Source organism: Danio rerio, chromosome 18 (assembly GCF_052040795.2).
Source record: "Danio rerio strain M-AB ecotype USA chromosome 18, GRCz13ab, whole genome shotgun sequence".
Taxonomy (NCBI): Eukaryota; Metazoa; Chordata; class Actinopteri; order Cypriniformes; family Danionidae; genus Danio; species Danio rerio.
Genome location: NC_141038.1, coordinates 34,767,732 through 34,782,364, shown reverse-complemented (window position 1 = coordinate 34,782,364; position 14,633 = coordinate 34,767,732). Strand labels below are relative to the sequence as shown.

Below are 14,633 nucleotides of genomic sequence, written 5' to 3'. Positions count from 1 at the left end.
ATGAGGAAACGCGCCAAACTTGGAGGGCTCATGCTGGAAGGCAGAGTAATGCCATGTCTTTGACAGCTCGCGACTTTACCAGAGACTGGTACACTGGTTATCTGAGTACATTCACATAAGACACCAGTACTCCGATTTTAATATGATTGAGATTATACTCTTATTAAAATTCTACCATGTAGCCTAAGCAGTGATTTTATTACCTTAAAGGAACACCGAGTCACGAAATGCGAACGATTTTCTTTCTGGTGGCCATGCGGTATCAATTTACAACAGAAGTCGAAAGTTAACAATGATTGCATGAAACTATAACCTATAGGCAATAACCTGTGATGCAACTAATTGTTTTATACTGAAACTTGCCTTCAAAAAGTGCTTCCTTGCTCTTATCCACATTTCTTGCATGTTAAACACACATACACCACAACAGGAAGTAAAAAAAAACCTGCAACTGTGTTAATTGCGTAAATTTTTTTTAACGCGTTACTTATTTTAAATTAATTGCATGCGTTAACGCACTAATTTTGACAGCGCTTATTATATATATATATATATGCATTATTATATGTATATTATAAAAATAAATACATTTGTGTGATAGTTAAATATATTTTAAATAAACTGCAAACAAAAAATATAAATAAACGTATTTTTTTTTTCAGATTCTTTCTTGAAACTCAGTTACATACCTGTCTGATGGTTCATTATGCAGCTCATTATGCAGGTCTTTGTCTTCTCAGGTTGACTCACTGCATAGTAATGATAGTTCACGCCTTCTCGCACAAACCATTATCACACAGAAAGTGACTTAGAAATTTTAATTCATTATATTGTTTTCTGTGAGCAAGTGAGCAAAATAATTCTCACATCATTTTGAAGCAAAAACACTAGACTACAAGATCCAGTTCTCAAAAGTCTTGTGCACAAATGTTCTCTGTGTGTTTCACAGCCTTGTTTCAGTGGCTTCAAAATTTTAAAAAGTTTTTCACTAACCACGCATAAACGTTTCTTTCTCAAAAACACAAACACATACAAACATGCTGCTTAAGTATTATTGTAGCCCAACTTGTGCTGTTTACAGTGTTATCACACTTTAGCCATTTATATGTTTTTAAAATTCTGAAAACAACACAAATGTCAGTGCATCTCAAAACTTCTCCAGAGCCTCAAACACCATCAGACCCCTGTGGGTTAAGATGCCTAAAGGTTTAAAAAAGCCTATATATCAAAAGAAGATGGACAAATTAGAACACCTTACATACAGGAATAGAGAAAAAAATCACTCTTTAATTATCAGCTGTTAGTCAGCGCCCGCTCTTTTTTTTTTTTCTGGTCATTGCTAGATGTTTAGTTGAAATAAAAATCTGGCTTTCATCAAACTTTCTTAAATGAAATAATAACAAAACTGAAACACTACTCATTGCCACTAAAAGTGTCCTGTATAAATCTGATAATTTTACAACAGATATTGATAATAGCACAATTTGTCCCTCTCTACAGGTCAAGAGTTTGGGTGTCATCTTGGATAGCACACTCTCGTTTGAAAGCCATATCAATAATATTATGTGTACTGCATATTTCCACCTGCGTAATCTTACTTGGCTCCATACTTCTCTCAAAACCAATAATACAGGAATTCTCATCCATGCATTAATTACTTCACGTCTTGACTACTGTAATGCACTTCTCACTGAGCTTCCTTCTAAACATCTCTGTGAACTTCAACTTGTTCAGAGCCATGCAGCTCGAGTCATTTCTAGCACTCCATCTCAAGAGCATATCACACCACTTCTCTATCAGCTTCACTGGCTTCCGGTAAAGTATCGTATTGATTCTAAAATATTACTTCTGACTTTTAAGGCGCTTCACAGACTTGCTTCATACCCCTTCTCGCACTTTTAGATCAGCCAACTCATTTTCCCCGGTTCCACCTCGCACTTAATTTAGCACAATGAGAGCCAAATCTTTCAGCTCTACGGCTTATGGAATTCACTTCCCCTGGACCCAAGGAGCAGTAAAAGCCTTCACACTTTTAAATCTCATCTTAAGACGCATCTTTTTAGACAGGCTTTCCTATGACTACCATGCTATTTTATTCTTTGATGTGTTTCAACTTCAATTTTGTGTGGCATTGTTCTATTTTTATATTAATTGTTTTATTAAATTGTTTTGGTATGTCTGTTGATGCTCGTTGCAAGAAAGGCGCCATTTATAAATAATAAAAAAAAAAATATATTATTATTGTTAGAAAAATGACTTTGCAGAGTAAGGTTCCCAGCTTTACAGAAGGAGCATATTATAAAGCATACCTGGTACAGTATAATATTTTGCAATTTGCATATGTCAGACTGGTTGATGCTTAACGAAATTATATATTTTATGTTTTATTCATTATTAAAAGTATCATATTATTAGTGGGGCTTGCCTTTAGGTAAATTCAATATTGTTATTTACCATACTTCTTCTTCCGGAGACTTTTTTCAGTGCTTAAGTAGTCCTGCAGTTTTCGTCCCAGAGCCTTCAAATTATAAGCTGTGTCCTTGGAGCGCTAAGAAGTCCTAAATTGGTCCCATTGACTTAACATGGAGATGGGACATTTAAATTTAAATACATTGTTCCCATTAACTCCCATTATTTTAGATTAGATCAGATTCATTTTTGTCATTACACACATACAAGGCAACAAAATGCAGTTTCAATTAGGTGTAAAAAAGTACTTAAGTTATAAAGTGCAATGATAAAAAACGCTCTGGTTACTTAAGTAACCCTCGTTCCCAGAGGAGGGGAACGGAAAAGCTATTAGTGGATTTATTCATTAATCCAGGAATTGGGAGATTTTGTTTCAGAAAGCCAATCATCTGAAAGAATATACAACGGGCCAATGAAATGCAAATGAATTGGCAGTGTAAGTTTGCGCACGTGTGCCTTTTTGCCAGTTATCTCTGCATATAAGCACAGGGAAGCAAGGAAATGCCATTCTTTTATGCTGAAGAGACTGACACTTACAGCTAAGGAACAGTCATTATGTCGATGCTAAATAGCATTTCCGTTCCCCGAGGGGTTACTTTAGTAACCAGAGGGTTCCCCTTCGGATGGGGAACTTCAATGCTATTAGTGGATTTATTTGTTAATCCACGAATTGGGGGAATGTATGGAAAACACCATAATGACTGCACCTTACCTTCGCCTCCGATGAGAGGATAGCCAGGCATAGCGTGAGCGCTCCTGCATCAAAGAGAGGCGCGGTCCTCCAACGTGGTCCCTGGCCCTTACTTAACCCACTTCAAAAGAAGTTTTACGGATTTAGATATATTTTTTGGGAAGTCGCAAACGTCTAGATAATTCTAGGAAAATAAGACAGTACGTTGGGAAAGCGTGCAGTCCCAATAGGGAGGACGCTGCAGAAGTCATCTGCTACCCAATGGGGGAGATAGGATGGCAAAAATACATATGGACTAGCCCTGAAAAGGAGGAGTACGCATTTAATAAGATGGTTAGCGGAGAGGGAAGACACGGATCCACCCGTGAGGGGGGACTGCACCGTGGCTGAATAAGCATATGGGATCGCCTAGTGGGGATACCCAAAACGCGGGCTGACCAGCGGGCAGACCTACAACGTAGTGGGCCAGCAAATGACTCCTACCCCTAAGTCAGTGCTCGAGGCCTCGGAGGAATCTGCAGGGCTGACCTGACGGGGAACTTTACTGACAGATAAAAAGGCGAACATATCTCCGTGTAAGGGAGAATGGCGCAGCAAGCGTGTTTCAACGCCTTCACCGAATTGTTTCCTCAATAACCAAGGGTTACCTAATACCCTTGAGGAAACGAGATCCACTCGCAGATTGTAAAACCTTGCAAATGTATTAGGTGTCGCCCAGCCCGCAGTGCTACAGATGTCTGTTAGAGAGGTGCTGCGTGCACGTGCCCATGAGGATGCGATGCTCCGAGTGGAGTGCGCACGCACTCTCGGGGGACATGGCTTGCCTTGGCTCTGATAAGCGAGAGAGATGGCATCCACTATCCAGTGGTTACAGCACTTCCCTGCTGCCGACCGCCATAACAGATGAAGAGCTGCTCAGATGATCTAAAGCTCTGAGAGCGGTCCAGATAAATACGCAATGAGCAAACTGGACAAAGTAAGGAAAGAGCTGGGTCTGCCTCCTCAGGGGGCAGCGCTTGCAGGCTCACTACCTGGTATTAAAACAGAGGAGGAACCTTGGGTCTCAGGAACGTGAGAGTAAGCCAGCATGAATTACAGGCACGAGTCACTGACCGAAAAATGCCTCCAGGTCCCCGACCCTCTGTCTTCAGGGACAGAAAAGGGATCTGACGCAGGCTCGTGAGAACGAGGGCGAGATCCTAAGAGGGCATGAGAGGGGTGAATTAATTTTCCTAGCGCCTCTGAGGAACCGGATGATGAGGTTATGCCTTCTCACGATGCTGTCAGTCAACGTGTCATGAGAGCGAAGATGGCAGCCACGTAACCTTGAGTGTGGAAGGCGACAGCCTGCTCTCCGGCGTCTCTTGGCGTAAAGAAAGCACAACGCTGATCTGGCAAATTTCGGGGGTCCTCTCTGCGAGAGACGCACTGTTCAGTGAATAGACTCCACTTCAGGGCATAGGCGCACTCGAGGAGGGGGCTCTAGCCCGAGTGACGGTATTAACCACCGCAATCGTTAGGTTACTGAAAGAAATATCCATGTAGTCACTCTCCAAATATTCTGTTTTGTAACTGTGTCTTATCTTATTGTAAGTTGTCCCTGTACTAGGCGCCTTGACGTTGCGCCTTGACATTCTTGAGCACTGGATAAAATTGTTCTGCCTAACTGAGCTGAATATTTGCACGTATTCATAACCCATGTAACCCTGAGTATGATGTATAAAAGCTGGGAATACCCCAGTCTTCTTTAGAAGAGAGCAATAAACTGTTGGATTCACATCTCTCAGTTGTTGTTGCCTTCCTGGAGCTCCAGCTTACTGAGGAAACACACAGACGATCTGCAATTTATCCCAACAACTTGGTGACCCCCGACGTGATGAAGCTGATCAGGTAAGACATGAATTTGGTTTTGACTACCTGATTAGTTTCATCACTGAACTGAGTGTTCAGGAAGCTGGCAAGACATGAATTTGGTTTGACTGCCTGATAAGCTTCATTACTGAACTGAGTAATCCTTGGCTGGGATTTTCCCTGAAAAGCCAAGAAGAGCGCGCTATACAAAAGTAAAACGATCATTCTGTGTGTTTTCTAGTAAGTATTTACTAACATGGGTGGTTCATACCCCAAGCCTGAGATAGGGGAAGGCCCTAAAGATTGGATGTATCGATGTGGGTGGGGATATTACACTAATCCATGGTTAGATAATCTAGCAGGGTGGACTGAGGCACAAGCGATGCGTCCCTACCCTAGAGATGGGTCATTTGACCCCCATGTGCTAAAACGGGCTCACAAATTAATTTATGAAAGTGAAGGAGATCCCGAATGGGACCATGATTATATGAAAAAGGGTTATGAAATCTGGATGAAGATGATGAGTGTGTGGAATGATAAACAAAATATTAACCTACCAAAAGAGGTAAAGAAATTAATTCCGAAGCCTCTTAAAGGATCAGCATCAAAGATTGAGGTAAAAAGAAAGGAGACACCCAAAGTGCCTCCAGCCCCTGTTGTTACTGTTCCCTCAGTTACAGTCACTGTTCCTACTCCTACCCTCTCCTCCCCCATTCCTGATGAGGGGCAAGGAAAGGCACATCAGAGGATGCCTCTGTATCCTGTACAAGAATTAGAGGGGCTTCGCACAGAGAAACCAGACCAAGGGGATAATCAGGCTTTCCTATGGGTCTCAAAGAAAAGGGGACATGCTGAAGTAACCCCTCCCTCCGCAACACAGCTCAAGGATGTCATTTCACTGCTTCCTGATATGAGCAGGCCAGTAGAATTTGTAGAAACTATGATACGTGTCTCTAGAAATGCGCAGCTTACAGGAGCTGATTATAAATTTATATTGATGAACAAAATGGGGTCTCAAGCAAAGGCTTCGAACGATGACTGGCAATGGTCTGTTCGATCAAACTTTGAATGTCGCCCTCCAACAAATGGGGGGTGCGCAGCCATACCCTCATAACTGATTTAATAACGGCTTGCCATTGTAATGGAAATTCATTTTTAGATGAACATGTGTAGGGAAAACTTGCTTACTCCTCATCTTTAGATGTGTGAAAAGTCACTTGTGTTCACAGTGTACTTTTGTTTATACAGCCTTAACATTCCCGTATGTGACCACCTGGTCCTTATCTTTCCAATTAGGCTTTAAGATGAACATTTGTTAGGGGTAAGGGGCATGGGCTGTGTGATATATGACAGGGAAGCAGCAGGATGGTTTTCACACCTGTCGTGGTATGTGTGGTTTGGGTTGAACTGGAGTTGACCTCGTAAGCAGCACAACCCAGATAAAAGGATGAGCACACTTTGCTTCATGGTCTCACTCTGCAGAAACTGTTGTTGCTGTATGACTGTGACCTTCTTTGCAAAGAATAAAAGCTTTGAAAAGACATCCCGGGTAAGACTTTGTTTCTTGACCACCGAGAGCGCCTCCTTAAAGGAAATTGCCACTACAATTTGGTGTCAGAATAGTGGGATGTCTTGGAGGAACTTTTCCGGACCCTGCGGACGGTGACTGATCATCCTGGGACTTCGTGTCACAGCCCTGCCCCACTTGGTTGAGGGTTGAGGGGCCGACCGCCGGGCTCGGAGAAGAACCCCACTGACATCTGGGAAAAAGAACTCAGTGGCATCTGAACTCTCTGGTAAGAAACAAATTCTTTGTTTATTGTTAAAAAAGAAATTTAACAAGTTTTGGGCATTTGATTAGGCAATTTAAAAGGGTTTTTACTGCAATTTGGGTCATCACCATGCTGGCGGGTCTGTCTCTGTGGGATAGCGGCGTGATTAATACAAGTGAGATCTGACATCAGGCGGGGATCGAGACCTTTTTACAAGTGAGATCTGGCGTTTAGCTGAGATCAAGACCTTACACAAGTGAGATCTGGTGCCTGACTAAGATCAAGACCTTTCTAATACGTTTGGCTAGCTAACTGCGATTTACTCCCGGGAGGGGGTTGAAATCAGGGGGCTGTGCGATTTACTTCCAAAAAAGAGGTTGAAATCCAGGCTGTGCGATTTACTTCCAGAAGGAGGTTGAAATCAGGGGCCAAGCGATTTACTTCTAAAAGGAAAGTGAAATTGTGTGCCACGAGAAATAGAGCTGAAAAGCTTAACTTGTCGATTTTAGGTGAAAAATCGAAATCTGTTGGAGACGTCCAACAGATTAATAGGTACCGACAAAGTCCAAGGGAAAGATTATTGCCAGCATGGGGAGGTCCCAAAGTAAGGTGAGAAAATATGATAAACCGGTGTTTTGGAATATGGAAAAAAATTTTATTGAAAATTTTTTTTTTAAAAAGCATGCAAGATATAGGAAAACTAATAAAGTATCACAAGTTTCTGAGGGAAAGGGAATGTTGAGTGTTACTAGGTTAAAGAAAATGAAAGAGTTGATTGAGAAGGCAGAAGGAAAAGCAGGTTGTTTTTGTGAAAGGCATGTGTGTGTGTCGTGTGGAGACACTGTTGATTGTTGGCTAAAAAAGGCAGATAAGAGGCAAAGAGGAAAATGCTGCAGAGGCAGCTGGCATGTAGGGAAGAGAATGAAGAAGTGGCATGTAGGGAAAAGAATGAAGGAGATAAAGTGAAGGAAAAAGCAAGTGAAAAATGTGAAAGTGTGAATGAAAGATTAATTAGCATTGCTAATCTTTTCTATACATCTGTTTCCATACATGTACCGCCGTACCATCACTATCCCGTGGCTGAGCTGTGAGCCCTGAGAACTGACCCAGACCTCAACTGCTACTGTCCCAGAAAACCTCCAACCGCACCAACGAAATTCCCACCTCAAGCAAGTGGAGGACATCAGTTTGAACTGGAGAAATGGACATTTAACAGACATTTTGCTGTGTGCTCAACATGTTGAAGACAAGCTGACAGCGAAGCAGGACAAGAAGAAAGCAGAAAACGAGCTGTGCATGGCTCTGGTACAAGCAGCCAACCATAGATCCAACCAAGACCTGACAACCAAAGATATCACAAGTTCAAAGGCAACAAAGGTGTCAAGGGTGAGAAAGATACCAGAAGATGGAGAAACTGGAATGTGACGGATGGCGATGAAATCTGCAGAGCCTGTGGTGTACATGACGAGAAACTGTACTAAATGTCTGCGCTTGCCACCGAGATGGACTTTTGGTCAAGGATTGATCTGAAAGACGCGAACCAACAACTGAGCTGATGTGCGGAGAGGGAAGAGCAGAACGGAGAGGGTCTGGGCAAGCAGCCAACAGCTTCAGTAAAGGGAAGTGAACATATTTTTACTAACAAGTTTAAATGCAGACACATTTTTATACACACATATTCACATACACTGACATACTTTTGGCTCTCTGCAATGAAAAAAAAAAGCTTGCATTTCCCACTGTAATTTTGATCACAGTAATGTTGATCATTTTTCTGATGAAATGGCATTGTTTTTTTTTTTAGTGAAGCATTTTTTAAATATGCCAAAATATGCTATGTTGATTTAGAATACATTGGTTGAGTTTGTAGCTGATAGTGGAGCTAGCAGATCTTGCATACGACTATGTGACCTACAGTGTGAAATACCTTTGAAAAACAAATTTCACGAGTCTCTGTCTGCATCTGGTCATACAGTGATCGAGCGATTTACAGCTCCACTGACCTGTGAGACAGAGGGGGGTAAAATTTTCAACCACGCATTTGTTTGTTTGCCAAAATGTCTGATACCACTCATTGGAGGGGATATTCTGTGTAAATTAAACTTAGTTCTAACAGCAGACTTCTCAGGTGTGAGAGTAAAAAAAAAAAAAAAAGAGGAATTTTGTTGTTTGCTGGTTGAATCACAGACTCATTGAAAACAATGGGCTGATGTAATCTGCAAATTGGCTAAAGATTGAGTAAAACCTTTTGACATTGATATGTCTCTTGGTGAACTGCATTGCACGTCACATGTCGTAATTTACAGATGAGGAATTTGAGAAAGCTTGGTTTGAGACAAATGTGAATGAAACGTTGATTTTAGAGAAAATGTACTAAAAGGATAGTCTGTGTGCAGTTTCAGTGTCTCTGTCAGAAAAGCAGCTTTCATTCTATCTCATGTTAGCACAGGCTGTGCCTCACATATCAGTTTGCAAGGGTAAACATCAGTCTTGGGCTGATTTAGGCCTATCTGAGAGTAGAGAGAAAGGGTTAGAATGGATTGAGAGCTCGAGAGTATTTCGGGTGGACAGTGAAACTGAAATAGCTGTTTCAAGAACTTTGACTGATATTGACAAAGTTTGCGTAAAGAATTCTTGCATGGTTGACTTTAACGCTGCAGACATACATCCAGCTTTAACAGAAATACCAAGTGAATTATGGGCTAAAAGCAAGTATGATGTTGGTTTAATCAAAGGTTGTGATCCAGTCACAATCGCTGCAAAATCTGATTACAGACCTTGCCAAAAACAATATCCTTTGAAAAGGGAAGCCATTGAGGGCATTACCCCAGTATTTGAGGCTTTACTGGAACAGGGTGTTATTGTACCATGCAACAATTCTGAGGTTCGCACCACTATTTTTCCTGTAAAAAAGATAAGGGATAATGGGATGCCTTCAGAATGGCGTTTTGTAAAAGATTTGCAAGCAGTAAATGCAGCTGTCAAACAAAGGGCTCCATTAGTTCCAAATCTGTACAGAATTTTGTCACAAATTCCTGAAAAATCACAATTTTATTCAGTGGTTGATTTGGCAAATGCATTTTTCAGTGTGCCAGTTGACAAAGACAGCCAGTTTTGGTTTGCATTAAATTTTAATGGTAAAGGCTACACTTTTACACGTCTGTGTCAGGGTTTTACAGCATCTCCAACTTTATAGAATGAAGCGTTGTTAAGAAGTTTGAAACCTTTGACCCTGACAGCTGGAACTGCTTTGTTACAGTATGCTGGTTACCTGTTAATATGTGCCGAGAATGAAGAGATGTGTGTGAAAGACACTGTGACTCTCCTTAAGCATTTGGCTAAGGAGGGCCACAAAGTCAGTTTGACAAAACTGCAGTTTGTTAAACAAGAGGTAACATTTTTAGGGCACGTCATTACACCACACAGCAAATCTCTGTGTGAAAAAAGGGTGAGTGGTATAAAAAATGTACCAAAACCTCTAACGAAAAAACAAATGTTGTCTTTTTTGGGTATGTGTTCATATTGTCGCACATTTATTCCAAATTATGCAATTTTGGAACAACTCTTGAGAGCCCTAACATTAGGGAAGGGGATGAAATCCACTGACAAACTAGAGTGGACAACAGAGGCAAAGCAGGCATTTGTAAACATGAAGTTACAAATGGCTGAGGCCCCTGCAATGGGTTTGCCTGTACCAACAAAACCATTTGTTCAGATGGTAGATGAAAGAGGTGGGTTCATGACGTCATTACTCCTACAGGATCATGGAGGTAGACTGCGACCTGTGGCCTATTTTTCGAGCAAACTTGACCCCGTAGTAGCAGGCCTGCCACGTTGCTTAAGAGCAGTGGCGGCTGCAGAAAAAAGCTGTTATGGCTTCAAGATTTTTGTTGGGTATTCTGATTTGATATTGATGGTGCCACATTCTGTGTCCATGATTCTCCAAGAACAAAAAACATCGCATCTGTCAACAGCCCGCTGGCTGAGATATCACACTATCTTGTTAGATATGCCAAATGTGACTGTTAAACGATGTACTGGTTTGAATGCGGCTACTCTTCTTCCTACTGAGGAAGATGGGGAAGAGCATCATTGTTGTTTAACAGCACTTGAACAGATGTGTACACCACGACCTGACCTTTCTGACGAACCACTTGAAAATTGTAACAATGTCCTCTTTGTGGATGGTTCAGCGTTTAAAGATCCACAAACAGGCCAGAATAAAGTTGGTTACGCTGTAACAACTGAATTTGATGTGGTGACCTCTGGGAAATTGCCAGGGCACTATTCTGCACAGGCCGCAGAGCTCGTGGCGTTGACAGAAGCATGTAAATTAATGGCAGAAAAAGAGGCTACAATTTACACTGACTCAAGGTATACATTTGGGGTAGCTCTTGATTTTGGGGCTCTGTGGAAACACAGAAAATTTCTTAAGTCTGATGGTCGACCAATAGTCAATGCTCCTTTAGTGGCAGCGCTGCTGGATGCGATTTTTACTAACTGACAAACTGGCCATTTGTAAATGCGCAGCGCACACTAACAATAAAGATTCTGTTTCTGCAGGTAACTCCAGAGCAGATAGAGCAGCAAAAGTCGCGGCATCACGAGACAAGGATTACTGCGAATGTTCTTTGCTATCTGCTGATGATAACAATGACGTGTGTTCTTCTTTGCAGGACATGCAGACCTTCGCGACGGGGCTGGAGAAAAAAAACAAAACAAGTGGAGACAGTCTGGCTGTGTGATGAAAGATAATGTGTGGATGTGTGCTGAGGGCAAGGCGTGTTTACCAAAACATTTTTTCCAACATTATGCGAAATTACTTCACGGTAAAGATCATGCGTCAAAAACAGCAATGGTTGCGCAAATGAATGAACTGTGGTTCACAAAGGGGTTCACTACATTTGCGGACAATTTCTGTAGACGATGTGTAATTTGCAACACACATAATGTGGCCAGAGCGATAGAAGTCCCACAATCATCTCATCCACCTCCAACAGGGCCATTTGAATATTTGATGATGGATTTCATTGAATTGTCCCCATGTAATGGGAAACGGTACTGTTTGGTGATGGTTGACATGTGGTCAAAATGGGTTGAAGTTTTTCCAACCTCAAAACAAGATTCGGCTGCGGTAGCAAAAGCGTTACAGACGGAAATTGTACCGCGATGGGGAATACCACGAAAAATAAGTTCAGATAATGGTACTCATTTTGTTAATGAAGCAATCAAACAAGTGGGCCAATACTTGGAAATTGATTTGAGAACACATTGCAGTTACCATCCAGCTTCAGGAGGAGCTGTTGAAAGAGAAAAAGGTACACTGAAGAACAAATTGGCAAAATGTTTTGAAGACACATGGGTTCAAGCTTTACCCATTGTCCTGAAGTACATGAGAATGAGAAAAAGATCAAAAATGAATTTGAGCCCGTTTGAAATTCTCTTTGGTAAACCACCGCGTGCAGGTGTGAATGGGGGAAAACAGCAGCTGCCCTCAACAGATGTGTGTGAGAATGACATGTTGAATTACTGTAAGATATGTCTCATATGTTGTCCGATGTTTGTGTGCAGGTAAAGGCCGCACAGGGGAAGGCTGCTGAGAGACCACTGCACAGTCTGAGGCCTGGCGACTTCGTGGTGATTAGGGACCTGAGGAGAAAGAGCTGGAGAGCAAAGCGCTGGCTGGGTTCATTTCAAGTGCTACTGACCACGGAGACGGCGGTGAAGGTCGCAGAGCGGGCGACGTGGGTGCATGATGGGCACTGCAGGAAAATTCCATCTCCTGAGGAGGATTCCATGAGGGAGTAGGAGAGAAAGAGGGGCTCTGAAATCATCTGAAGGAAAACAGCAGGCTGTTATCTGAGGGAAGCAAGGTCACAGCTGGGGAGAAACAACAACAACCCAAGAGGTGTGTGTGAAACAGTAACTTCTGAATACAACACCAAGCAGCACGCAGACGGAGGATAAAGCGACCAAAAAGAGAGGTGAATAAGCTGTGCTTGACCATCGCATTAAAGATCTGAAGATGGAAGAAAAGATTAGCTGCCATCCATTCCGTGTGCAAGGAATGTGTGGTCTGAGGAGAACAACACTGGCATTGCAGCTAGTGTCACCTTAATTAACCTGATTACAGCAAAACATTACTGACATTGTGACCCACATGAGAATGACAGTAAAAGAACCTAAGAAAGTTAGCAGCCCATAGCTAGATTGGCTGTCATTTAAGTGGGGAAACTGGATCTACTGGGCCTTTACTGTGGTGTTACCTGTATTGGGGGTGGGTGTAGTGATATTAAGTTGTCTTTCATGTATATTCAGATTTGTATTATGGTCAGTGGGCAGACTGATTACAACTAAAACATCCCATCAGATGATAAGAGTGGCCGTGAATGAAGAGGGTATGAATATTGACATGGGTGAAGATTTTGATTATGACTTTGATGATAGCAGCAGCTACATAGTAATGGATAAAAAAAAACTGTAAACAACTGAGAACAAAATTTTAAGTGACGGCTGTTACTTAATTGGGAAAATATTAACGAACCAGATTTTTTGAAATTTAAGATAACTATCTGCTTGCTTATATATGTTCTGTAACAAATCTCAAAAGAGTGATCATTTACATGAAAATTGAGAGAAGGGTGTAAATGTGATATATGTTTAAGAGTACAGAAACAACGTGTTCCTATGTTCATGAGTGTTATTGATGAATTGCTGTAGAGTGTTAATAATTTTTAACTGATTGAAGAAATGTTTCTAGAATTTTGTTGTGTGAACAAATCAATAATGTGAAAAAAACAGGCAATTTCTGGGATTTGAACCTCTGTGGGGTGACTGAGGGTCCGATTTCGATCGGGAGCGCAACAACAGTGATTATTCGTTTAGCCCGGCTCCCAGGGAAGAGGGATGTTTTGAAAGATAAATCTTAATGGGGAAACTATTAAGAAGAGTGTTTAAACATCTCTAGTGTATTTGATGTGTGCAGAAACCTGTTAAATGATTTTTGTAATCAGTGTGATTTTGTATTCAATTGAAAAATGAATTTAATAGTGAGTTATCAATGAATGATAAAAAGAGAGGAATTGTAATGGAAATTCATTTTTAGATGAACATGTGTAGGGAAAACTTGCTTACTCCTCATCTTTAGATGTGTGAAAAGTCACTTGTGTTCACAGTGTACTTTTGTTTATACAGCCTTAACATTCCCGTATGTGACCACCTGGTCCTTATCTTTCCAATTAGGCTTTAAGATGAACATTTGTTAGGGGTAAGGGGCATGGGCTGTGTGATATATGACAGGGAAGCAGCAGGATGGTTTTCACACCTGTCGTGGTATGTGTGGTTTGGGTTGAACTGGAGTTGACCTCGTAAGCAGCACAACCCAGATAAAAGGATGAGCACACTTTGCTTCATGGTCTCACTCTGCAGAAACTGTTGTTGCTGTATGACTGTGACCTTCTTTGCAAAGAATAAAAGCTTTGAAAAGACATCCCGGGTAAGACTTTGTTTCTTGACCACCGAGAGCGCCTCCTTAAAGGAAATTGCCACTACACCATCTTCCCTCGCAACTGGCCATTGTTAAAACTCAGGGCCATTCGAAGGAACACACTGATGAAGCCAAAGGAAACGCTCTGGCTGACCGACATGCTAAATTAGCAGCACAACAGCCTTTGCCTGAGGACTCTATGCACGTTTCCTTGTTGTCTACAACCTCGGCTTCGGGGATGCTCCCTGACATTGATTTGGCTATGTTACAAGCATCAGCCACTGACGAGGATAAGTCCTTCTGGGACGCCTTTTCTTCCACGTTTGATGAAAAGATGGGTCTATGGCACGACAACACTGGTCGC

General features: G+C 41.7%; 1 protein-coding gene and 1 long non-coding RNA gene across 6 annotated transcripts in view; one reads left to right on the top strand and one right to left on the bottom strand.

Annotated features, from left to right (window-relative positions):
• The window catches only part of dhx36 (DEAH (Asp-Glu-Ala-His) box polypeptide 36), a 237,013-nt gene that overhangs the window by 45,996 nt on the left and 176,384 nt on the right, over positions 1-14,633 (bottom strand). The gene's annotated exons all lie outside the window — the stretch shown is intronic.
• On the top strand, positions 6,479-14,272 carry LOC147832873 (uncharacterized). Its single transcript, XR_015515101.1, has 2 exons — positions 6,479-6,807; positions 12,355-14,272. It is a non-coding gene; the product is annotated as an uncharacterized LOC147832873 (long non-coding RNA).